The 11546-nt window shown below is 39.8% G+C and overlaps 1 non-coding gene across 1 annotated transcript; it reads left to right on the top strand.

The window, feature by feature from the left end:
- The first annotated feature begins 6686 nt into the window (after positions 1-6686).
- Positions 6687-6792, top strand: LOC123456884. Its single transcript, XR_006634756.1, has one exon. It is a non-coding gene; the product is annotated as a U6 spliceosomal RNA (small nuclear RNA).
- Positions 6793-11546: the final 4754 nt, after the last annotated feature.

The raw sequence follows: 11546 nt of genomic DNA, 5'->3' as shown, positions 1-11546 counted from the left end.
ACTGGATCAAGGCACATACCACACCCTGGCATTTAATATATAGGAACCAATCCTACAAAGGTTTATTCCCATTCTTGTACCGTAGCTGAGCCTTCAACAACCTGTTCTATTCAATTACACATTCTGTAAGCCTATGACAGCTGGCACCAGGTAGGCAATGCTGGCAGAGAAGGAAAATCCCTTTCTAGATAAATAACCACTTTGAAGAATCAATGCCTCCTTCAGGATAGAAAGGATCTGAGTAATTGGCCAGAAACTGCATAGCTGTCTATCCTCCTTGAGAAATGGTGTTATATCAAGAGCTGCTGGCAGGTTAAAATCTGAACCATAGCAGATGATAGATCAGTGTTAGTGAAGAGAAACCTACACACTGGGACAGCAGTACATTTCCACATGGTATCAACATATTGTGCCGACCCATCTGTGAATCAGGCTTGAATCCTTTCCTGCTCTGTCATTTGACAATACTAGAGACTTTCAACATGATGCAACATAGGTGTGAGTTGAAGGAAAGGCAATAGGAACAGAAACAAGTGACATCTGTCTAAGCCATCTGCTCCTGCAATTTTATCAATGCCTCGTGGACCTGCCAGATCCCACTCCTAAGTATATTGTGATAGACTGTCATTGTTTACTCCTGACATTACAACTTGGTAGGACACATAATGCTCTATTTATTATGAGCTGTTCTTTCTTCATTGTCACTTGGTGCCTGTGGTATATACACCTTATTTAGTTCCCTCCTTTCAAGTGTAAGTGTAATCTGAGACTACTAGGCACAGGTTATAGCAAAGCAGATGAGACCTTTACTTCCACAGTTTGTTACGTCATATAAGACTCAGTCTTAGGAATGAGGGAACATATGCCTGATAATGTATGGAAAGGTCAGGGAGTACATGTTACTAAGTATGATAATAAAATTTATTAAAATGGAGTTGGAGAGATGGCTTAGCAGTTAAGGTTTTTGCCTGCAAAGACTAACAACCTGGGTTTGACTCCCCAGTTCCACATAAAAGCCAGTTGGACAAACTTGCATATGCATGTAGAGGTGTTTTTTTTTTTTTTTTTTTTTTTTTTTTTTTTTTTTTTTGCAGCAGTAGCAGCTAGAGGTCCTGGCACGTCCATTTTCTCTGTCTCTCTTCTATCTCTCTCTGCTTGCAAATACACAAATAAAAATATTTTAAAAATTCTATGTTCCCCTCTCTAAAATAAATAAATAAATAAAATATTTATTTTAAAAAGGGGACTGGAGAGATGGCTTAGTGGTTAAGGTGCTCGCCTGTGAAGTCGAAGGTCGCAGATTCAATTCCCAAGTACCCACACAAGCCAGATGCATGAGGTGGCACATGCATTTGGAGTTCGTTTGCAGTGACTAGAGGCCCTGGCACACCCATTCTCTCTCTGTCTCTCTCAATTTCTATCAAATAAATAAATAAAATATTAATTTTTTTATTTAAAAAATATTAAAGTTCTAAGCCGGGCATGGTGGCACATGCCTTTAATCCCAGCACTTGGGAGGCAGAGGTAGGTGGATCTCTGTTTGAGGCCGCCGTGAGGTTACATAGTGAATTTCAGGTCAGCCTGAACTAGAGTGAGTCCTTACCTCAAAATAAATAAATAAATAAATAAAGTGACTCCATCTTTGCAAATTGAAATAAGAGCTTCTCTTGCTGGCCTTTAAGAACTAAACTATGATTTATGACCCAGGAGAAGGCCACTTGGCAAAGGACTATGAGAAATCGCTTAGCATAAGAGAGACCTTGGTTAAAAAAAAAAAAACGGCAAGATAGCAGAGACCTCAGTCTTATAGCCATAAGAAATTGAATTGGGCCAACAACCATGTGAGCTTTCAAAAGGACACAAAGCTCCAGAAATGAATGGGCCTATCTAAAACCTTGACCACATCTTCATGAGACCCTGCACAGAGGACTTAGCTGAGCCAAGACCGGATTCCTGAACTATGGGAACTGAGAGATAAGAAGTATTTGTTGTTTTTAAAAGAGATAAATGTATGGCAATATTGTAACTCAGCAATAGCTAGCTAAGCCAGTGCCCTGTGAGTAGGCACTCAGTCACTAGAACATTACATAGTGTTCTTAAAGGAATATTTTTCAGCCACCAGCAGCATACCTAAGAGACCTATACTGTGACTTTCTTAGGAGTTTTCCAGAAACTAAATCTATCACCATTAGGTCTGATAGACCATATATCCCAAGATGTACATTTGTTTGTAATATGATCTAGACCTGCTACAGAGCCTCCTGCTCCTGGCCTTAACTAAAACTGGCTTCCAGCTGGTTACCCAAGAGTGTGTTAGAAAGGGTTAGTATGCCCATCAGAGCATATGTTACATACAAGCTCCAAAAAGACATACCAGCACTGTGCCTCTCTCACACTGTTCAGTGATGCAAAGTATGGTGTTTTGGTCTATGACTTACAGTTCTGCTCCACACTTCCAAACCTGTCAAAATTCACAATGTGAATATATTCATCAATATAGTGGGTTAATATGATATTTTTGGAATCCCAGGATGTTCCTATACAGAATATTATGAAAATCAAGAAAGTTAAAGTAGAACTGAGGTAAGACCATAAACATATCCTTGCCATGCAGAGATAAACTACCATTTAATTTCTTTTTAAAAATTTTTATTTATTTGTTTATTTGAGAAAGAGAGAGAGAGAAAGAGGCAGAGAGAGAGAATGGGTGCGCCAGGGCCTCCAGCCACTGCAAACGAACTCCAGACATATTTGCCCCCTTGTGCATCTGGCTTACAAGGGGTCCTGGGGAATAGAACCAGAGTCCTTTGGCTTTATAGGCAAATGCTTTAACCACGAAGCCATCTCTCCAGCCCTACTATTTAATTTCTTATTGACGTATGATTTACATAGAATATATTGATACTTTACTTTTGACGTTTGTATATGCCTATTTAACAATTCTAAACAGTATATGTAACTTTGTAGCACTATAGAAAATTCTCTTGTGTCCTTTTCAACTAATTTCCTGCCTTCCCTGAGGCAAGCTCTTTCTGGTTTCTTTCTACAAATATTTTCATTGCCTGATTCTTGGAAATAATATAAGTACAACAATAGTTTGCATTTTAAAATTTATTATTAATATTATTATTATTATTATTTTGGATTTTCAAGGTAGGGTCTTGCTCTAGCCCAGGCTGACCTGAATTCACTATGTAGTCTCAGGGTGCCCTCACTGTGATTCTCCTACCTCTGCCTCCTGAGTGCTGAGATTAAAGGCATATGCCACCACACCAGGCTCAGTTGGCATTTTTTTATTAACCCATCTTCTTTTATTTATTTATTTTTTAGGCTGACCAAGAAAGAGAATTGGCACACCAGGGCCTCAGCTACTGCAATCAAACTCCAGATGCTTGTGCCACCTAGTACATATGTGTGACCTTGCACTTGCATCACTTTTTTTTTTTTTTTTTTGGTTTTTCGAGGTAAGGTCTCACTCTGGCTCAGGCTGACCTGGAATTCACTCTGTAGTCTCAGGGTGGCCTCGAACTCTCGGTGATTCTCCTACCTCTGCCTCCCGAGTGCTGGGATAAAAGGCGTGCGCCACCACGCCCGGCTCACTTGCATCACTTTTGTGCATCTGGCTTACATGGGATATGGAGAGAAATCAAATATGCATCCTTAGGCTGCACAGGCAAGCCATCTCTTCAGCTCCAGCTGCTGCTGCTGCTTTTTTTTTTTTTTTTTTGAGGCAAGCCCAACAGACTAGCCATTTTTTATGAGAGAGAGAGAATTGATAGGCCAGGGCCTCCAGCCACTGTAATCAAACTCTAGATGCATGTGTCACCATGTGTGTCTGGCTTACATGGGATGTGGGAAGTTGACTATGGGTCCTTAAGCTTCACAGCACCTTAACTGCTAAGCCATCTCTCCAGCCCTCATCCAGCTTCTTTATGGCAAATAATTCAAAGGTTTCTGAAGTCAGAAGCTACTTGTGATACCCCCTACTAATAAGCTTTAGATAATTTGCTGCAGGGCCATGTGGGCTTCTCCATACTAGCTCTCCTGAGGTGTGATTATGATTATTTACTTAAGGCAATGAGGACATAACTGTGCCTGGTCTGGAAGTTCATCTCAGTGAACCTGAAGCTGTCTGCTACACAAGCCTTAGCCATCCTGGTGTTGCACAAGCCATAAACAACAAGAATGAAGAAAATAAAAAGGGCTTGGTGGAAAAGGTAAAGACGTTAATCAATGTCATACAATGCATGATCTCACTAGCCATTACTTCCCCAAGCTGCAAATCAACTGCCAGGTAAATAAGTGGATTTTTTTCTAAGAATTATTGAAAAGCATACATACATACAAAAATTTCAGACTAGTATATGAAAGGAGAAAATAAGAGAAATACATCCACCTGGCCCCTGGTGCCTCTTGATTTCCATCAGTCAAGGTTTCTACCCTAGGGAGCTGACTCCCCTTGGTTCTAGGTTGCATAATAGGCTCCTTCCCCAGATTCTCAAATATCCCCACTCCATACCTGTGGTGTGGCATTTTACTTGAACACAGAACTGTAATGATAACTTGCACTCAGAGGCTCAGTGTGTAGGACATGAGGGCCATTCAGGTACAGGGCTTTAATTCAAACTACCATGGAGCTCTGAAAACTCGCAAAGATTACCAAAAACATGGAATAGCAGTAGAACTTGAAAAATTGACAGCATCTTGGAAAACAATCTAAGAAGGCCCAGTGTAGAAGGAGTTTTTCAACTAGGATACTAAGAGTGGGGGTGGAGAAAAAAGACTGATTTAAGGTACATTTTAAAGATTAAAGTCATCAGAACTTTTGATAAACTAGATATGAGAGATCACACAAAGGGAGGATTCATGAGTAACTCCTACATTTGTTTTTACTTGAATAACTCAGGAGATCATTATATCATTTCTGAGATATAGGATATGAGAGAAGAATGGGCTTGGCAGGAAGAGAATCAATATTTAGTTTCATGCTGTCCAAATGTTTGATCAAAAATATTTCATGTTGGTGTTTTAATTTTCAAAACTGAAACATTACACATAGTAATCACAGATTAATCCCCTAATTCAGCCAAAGGCCATTCCTGTACATGGATAAGACCATTTGCCTCTTACATAATGTAGCTGGCAATGCATGAAACAACCTGCCCCAAAAGATCTCCTCGTACCTATTGGCCATCAAATGTATTCTGACAATTTATTACTCTGATAATTTATTGCTCTTTGACAAGCCATCCAAAACTTAGTAATTTAAAACAATAGAATTTATGTTAGTCACTGATCTCCAACATAGACAAGGTTTGGCTCAGCAGTTTGACTCTTGTTGTATAGAATGTTAGCTAGGGAAGCTCAACTGGAGCTGCAGCATCCATGCCAAGGTGGTTCATTCATACTGACTGGCAAGGCCATGTTGATTGCATGCTGGTAGTTCAGCCAAGGCTAAAAGCCAGGAGCCTCACTTCTTTTCCACAGAGACCATGGGGTAGTTGTCCTTCCTCAAAAGCAAATATGCCCAGAGACAAAGTTGAAGTTGTCTGTTTCTGGGCCTATACCTTAAGAAACTAGAATATTCTATTGCATTCCATATGTCAAACATTTACAGAATTTACATTCAAGGGGAGAAGACTAGCCATCATCTCTCAATGGTAAAATTATGATTTAAATAGTACAGCTTATAAACCATATAGCTAATGATGCCTCTGGTCACATGGAGGACAGTTAAACCATTAGTGGTTAACTGCATGATTCATCAAATAAACACATGAGGGCTGGAGAGATGGCTTAGCGGTTAAGCACTTGCCTGTGAAGCCTAAGGACCCCGGTTCGAGGCTCGGTTCCCCAGGTCCCACGTTAGCCAGATGCACAAGGGGGCACACACGTCTGGAGTTCGTTTGCAGAGGCTGGAAGCCCTGGCGCGCCCATTCTCTCTCTCTCCCTCTATCTGTCTTTCTCTCTGTGTCTGTCGCTCTCAAATAAATAAATAAAAAATTTTAAAAAATAAATAAATAAAAAATAAATGCATGATATTCCTCAGATCTGAGAGAGAACAAAATCCAGTACAGAGATCATAATATTGGTAATAATATATTTAACAATTTTGGAATCTATCCTGTGCCAAAAAGTATTGTGAGTACTACACATGAATTAATGCATTGAATCTTTCCAATAAGGTAATGATAATAGTATCTTTATTTTACAAATGTCAAATTAAAGGCATAGAAGAGATAAATAATGATCCCATGACCATACAAGCATGACACAGTGGAGCTTGAATTCCAGCTCAGATCTGTCTAACTTCAGAGCTCACATTCAAAACCTATAATCCAAGCAGCAGGAAGGCAGAAACAGGAGTATCCATGGAGCTCACTAGTCATCCAGTTTATCCTAATTGATGAGCCCCAGACCAATGAGAAAATTTGTCTCAAAAAAAGGTGGGTACTGGAGAGATGGCTTAATGGTTGAGGTGCCTGCCTACAAAGACAAAGGACCCAGGTTCGATCCCCCAGATTCTCAAGGTGACACATGCATCTGGAGTTCGTTTGCAACAGCTGGAGGCCCTGGTATGTCCATTCTCTCTCTCTCTCTCTCTCTCTCTCTCTCTCTCTCTCTCTCATAAATAAATAAATAAAAATAAAATATTTTTTTTAATTTTTATTTTAAAAAAGATTGATGGGTTCTTGCTTTGGCAGTCCATATACTGAAATTGGAATGATACAGAGATTAGCATGGCCCCTGTGTCAGGATGACATGCAAATTCACGAATCATTCCATATTAAAAAAAAAAAAAGTTTTATGGATGGCTGGGCTGGTGAGATGGCTTAGCAATTAAGGCACTTGCTTGTGAAGCCTAAGGACCCAGGTTTGACTTCTTAGATCCCACATAAGCCAGACACAAAAGGTGATGCATGAGCACAAGGTGGAGTTCAATTACACTGGCTAGATGCCCTGGTGAGCCAATTCTCCCTCTCTCTCTCTCTCTCTCTCTCTCTCTCTCTCTCTCTCTCTCTCTCTCTCTCTCTCTCTCTCCCTAAAAAAGGTCAATCTGTTGGATTTGCCTCAAAAAAAAAAGATGGATGGTGTTCCAAATGCCACCTGAGGTTGTCCTCTGTCGACCACACACATGTGCATGTGAACCCACACATATACACATTTTAAAAACTAAACGTAAAAGACTCCATTGGTACAAACATATAGGAAAGACTGTGTATAAAGTATCAGAATAGTTGCATTTTTCTACCACAGTAGAAAAGTCTGAAAAGTACAAAAGGAGACAAATCAGGCTGGAGAGATAGCTTTGCAGTTAAGGTACTGGCTTGTGAGGCCTAAGAACCCATGTTCAACTCTTCTGATCCCACATAAGCCAAACACACAAGGTGGTACAAGCATGCAAGGCTGCACATGCACACAAGGTAGTACACACATCTGGAGCTTGATGACAGCGGCTGGAGGTTCTGGCACACCAATTTTCTCTCTCCCTCTCTCTCTCTCTCTCTCTCTCATTCACTCTCTCACTCTCTCACATAAAAAAAAGGCCATTCTATTGAGCTTGCCTCAAAAAAAAAAAAAAGAAAGAAAGAAAAGGAGACAAATCTTCATTGTTGAGTATCATTTATTTTCAGGCATTCTACTACGTGTTTAATGTGCATTATTTTCATATAGTTCTCAAATGGGTGTGTAGCAATTATCATTTTTACTGCCATTTTACAATTGAGGAAACTGAGATGTAAAACATACTAAATAGGGCTGGAGAAATGGCTTAGCAATTAAGGCATTTGCCTGTGAAGCCTAAGGACCCAGGTTCGATTCCCAGTATCCATGTAAGCCAGATGCACATGGTGGTACATGTGTCTAGAGTTTGTTTACAGTGGCTAAAGGCCTTATAGTGTGCCTATTCTCTCCCCCTTTCTCTCCCTCCTTCTCTCCCTCTCTCTCTATCTGCCTCTCTATCTCCCTCTCTATCTCTCTCTCTCAGGTAAATAAATAAATAAAATATTTTTAAAAGATATTAAATAAGTTATGCAATGTCTCACAAGTGGTAAATGATCATATGAGGATTCTAGCTCAGATCAGACTCCAAACCTCTACTCAGTTGTTACATATGCAACCTCAGGGTACTATCTATAATAATTAGGTCCATCATTGGGACTTCTACATAAATTTTTTTGGGGGGAGGAATATTTCTGGAAACATTTGGAGATGACAAGAGTCTATATCATCCATCTTATTATTCTTAACCAGGTATCACCTCCAGTTAGTAGCCTCTTTGTAGAGTGTATCCTTTCATGCCTACCTTCTTTCATCCAATATCTCATTAACACCAAGAATATTGACTCCATAAGGTACAAGACAGCTGAGCAAATCCATCTTCAATTACTCTCCCCTTTATTTCCAGTTAATTAATAGCTAACTACTGAAGAGAGATTAAAATAATTGACTTCCTGATGACACTGAGCAATTAAGTTCTTAGCTTTCTTCACAAGTCTAATCACTGCCTAAGTAGAGATTAATAGAGATGGATTCTTTCTCCATCTAATTCCCATTTTGTAACCAGCTACCCATTGCAGGCTTCTGACCCTCCCAACATGCTTTCCTGAAGCAAATTTAAATCTTGGACCAGTAAAGCAAACATTTGCAACCAATTAACCCATTGTTAATGACAAAATAACTTACTGTCCAGAGAAGGGAGGAGGTAGCATCAGGGACCTAGATTTCAAGATGCCAGCTGACCCACTTAAATGCTTCTTTGAAGTATGGCCAAAGAGACTATGTACAGACCTTCTAGCTTCTGCCTCTGCAGATTTTAAATCCTAGTAGCCTGATCCCTTGGCCTTCTTTAGCTCCAGCCTATCTGTATTCTGAGGAAGTATAAAGTCCCAAATATAGAGAGATATGCAGATAAGTCTATAAACTTACTTCTCTGGACAAGTAATGGATTTCTAACCTAAGTGTCCAGGCTAGTATCCTAGTATTCAATGTGTCTTTCATCCCACTAATGGCCCCACTAATACTTTGGGGTTATGCCTATCTCAGATCTGACCTAGACATCATATGCTTCAACTCAGAGGTTTCCCTCTAAAATAGCTTTCCTAATCTTATAGTTAATTGCTTTAATTGCTCACATGTCATATGAAAATGACATGTGAAGTCTTATTACATTGTAAGACTAAGGCTTGAGTTTTAAAAAAAAGGCTCACCTAAACAGCCCACCTAGCTTTCACTGGACAGAATTCATTATCAATCCATGATTGACTTGAGTATAAGGACCTCCTGCAGACGTTCAGAGTAGCATTGTCAATCCTAATTCTAGCTAGAGTAGGAGCTGAGGTAATATGCTACCACTTCCCAGATAATGGCATCAGCCTGCTAAGTAGTTGACAACGATTTACCCTACAGAGATGAATCACCAACCCTCTAGCAACAGCCCCAGCAGCATTGTCTGTACATTGTACATCTAAGGTACAAGCTCATACTCCTCACCAGTGACTAGAAAACTGAACTGGAACCTTGCATCTGAAAATCTAAGGCAGCCAGTAGGCAGAACTTTTTACTCGACTTGTTGGTACCTGCTGGAAATCTGGCTCTAGGTCCATACCTGGAGGTCTGAAAGCAGTATTTTTTTCCATCTTGGACTGATTGTATGCACACTCTCTGTGGCCTGTAGCAATAGTAGCAACCCAGCATACCTTATTGGACACATGCATGAAAGCTTTATATCTTCTCTATTGGACACATTCTCAACAGTAGAAGTTCAGATTTTTTTTCTCAAGGGTGTACAGTTGCACAATTGGTTTGAGTCTCCTCAAAGCAAATATGGACTCTCTCAGAGCCACAATGAAACAACAATGTATATTTGGTATTGAGTTTGAAAAATGAGTGATGTCAAACACTCTGCTAACAAACCCATCACTTGGGAGGCTCACCAAATTAGCTGGACACAAAGTCTCTCAGAGGTTTACAAAGCCTTGTTTTACAGCCTGGAAAACAATAAGACTTCTTAACCAAAAGCCTCCTTCCCCGAAGTTGATGAGAGAAATTCTCTAGGACTTCAAAATGGATTTGAAATCCCAGTGTGCAGCCATATTGAGCTTCAGAGGGATGGTGAAGCATGCCTGGCAGTTTTATTGGAAGATTTTAACCTGTCAGTCATCTATAAGAAGACAGTTTCTATCATTCCGTAAGATACTCTGCTGGCCTGGCCACTATAGTGAAAAAGAACTTCAGTAAAGACAGCTTTATAGTGTTTTGTACTAAATAATGCAAAATATTTTAACTTGCAACTTTTTAAAGGAACTGTTTACATTATTCATGTGAACTTAAGTCATCCCAACCTTCAAATAGGCCACAAATTCAGTAGAGTACTATTGTTCAGGGGTGGCAAGTTGCTAAACTGCAGAATGGATATGAGATAGCTCTTGCATGTTTGTGTATATTCAGGAGTTGTCGGTCAGTGATTACAATATTAGAATTGATTAAACCCAAAGAGGGCCACTTTGCAATAATGTAATGCATGACTTGATCCAACTGTTTCATAATTGAGGCTGTTTAGGAGGGAAAAAAGGAGAAAAAATATACCTAAGAAATCAGGTTTGGTAGCATCTTTGCTGTTTGAAATGCTCTTTCTCCTCTCATATAAAGATGTCTAAATGTGTCAAAAATGTGATTAAAAAAAAAACAAACTTGATCAAATTGAAACACTGTAGAAACTGAGCATACAATGGAACAGCTGAAGAGCTGGTTACCCTAAAAGTGAAAGAAGGAAGATGTTTCCATTCGCTGTATTTCTTACAGTTGTGGATGCCAGGAAGTCCAGGGTCAAGGAGTTTGGTAGATTCAGTGTCTGGTGAAAGCTCATGCTCTTTGGCACCATCCAGGTGACTTCACATGGTAGAGGAATGGAGGACCTAAAGTGACCTAAGCTATTTCCCTCTAGCCTTTCTACAGAACAGTCTAGATCATTTGACACTGACTTTTTATTTTAACTTACTGATGATATGAAAGCACTACTCATTCACTTGAAAGCTGTGCATTGTTGAATTTTGTTCTTTTCTCAGGATAGCAATATGCAGTCCAACATTCTTTGCTGGGCACTGGCAGTGAGTGGCAGCTCCCAGTCAGTCACATGATCATGAAGACCAACAACTGGGACTCTACAATGTGCTATATTGCTAAGCTAGGATGTTCCCAGTTTAAGTCAAACATCCATAATCCATTGATGAAGATGCGGCCCTCCTGGTTAATTGAGTCCCAAAAAGCCACACTGCTTAACACAAACACAATGGAATTAAGTTACTATGTTTGCAGCTTGGGAGACACACAAGGTCATAACAAGAAGCCTCATAATTTCCATCCAATTCTTAAAGAATAACCATCACTGCCATGAACAGAATTAACACACACACACACATTACCTTTAGGGATGTTTTGATTTTTATTTGATCCTGGTAAGCACCATAGCTGTTTTAACAATACAAAATAGTTGGCCTACATGGAGGGAGTGCTTAGAGATGCACTCAGTGTAAAGGCACCCATAT

The sequence above is a fragment of the Jaculus jaculus genome, chromosome X (genome assembly GCF_020740685.1).
Source record: "Jaculus jaculus isolate mJacJac1 chromosome X, mJacJac1.mat.Y.cur, whole genome shotgun sequence".
NCBI classification, from domain to species: domain Eukaryota; kingdom Metazoa; phylum Chordata; class Mammalia; order Rodentia; family Dipodidae; genus Jaculus; species Jaculus jaculus.
This window is presented reverse-complemented; position numbering and strand designations above follow the sequence as displayed.